Genomic DNA, 790 nt, shown 5'->3' on the forward strand with positions numbered 1-790 from the left:
AGTGAGGGGCCCAAAACTGAACCCACTCATCGAGGGGCAGCCTCACCAGTGCGGAGCACAAGGGCAAGATCCCTTCCCTGTCCCTGCTGGCCATGCAATTGCTGACACAACCCAGGATGCCACTGGCCTTCTTGGCCCCCTGGGCACACTGCTGGCTCCTGTTCAGCCAGCTGTCAATCACCCCCCCAGGTCCCTCTCTGACTGGCAGCTCTCCAGCCACTCCTCCCCAAGCCTGTAGCGCTGCTGGGGGTTGTTGTGGCCCAAGGGCAGCCCCCGGCATTTGCCCTTATTGAAGCTCATGCAGTTGGGCTCAGCCCATGGCTCCAGCCTGTCCAGGTCTCTCTGCAGAGCCTCCCTACCCTCGAGCAGGTCAGTGCTCCCACCCAACTGGGTGTCACCTGCAAACTGACTGAGGGTGCCCTCGATCCCCTCGTCCAGATCATCAATAAAGATGTTAAACAGGAGTGGCCCCAACACCGAGCCCTGGGGGACACCACTCGTGACCGGCCACCAGCTGGATTTAACTCCGTTCACCACAACTCTTTGGGCCAGGCCATCCAGACAGTTTTTACCCAGTGAAGCGTGTGCCCATCCAAGCCACGAGCAGCCAGTTTCACCAGGAGAATGCTGTGAAACGATGTCAAAGGTCTTACTAAAGCCAAGGTAAGACAATGTTCACAGCCTAACCTTCATCCAATAAGCAGATTACTGAGATAAGGCGCTGGCAGTGAGAGACCTGAGGGATTGCGACAGGAGCCTGGTGCTGCAAACAGCTCTGAAGAAAAGTCTT

The sequence above is a fragment of the Athene cunicularia genome (genome assembly GCF_003259725.1).
Source record: "Athene cunicularia isolate RWA chromosome 8 unlocalized genomic scaffold, athCun1 chr8_part1, whole genome shotgun sequence".
NCBI lineage: Eukaryota > Metazoa > Chordata > Aves > Strigiformes > Strigidae > Athene > Athene cunicularia.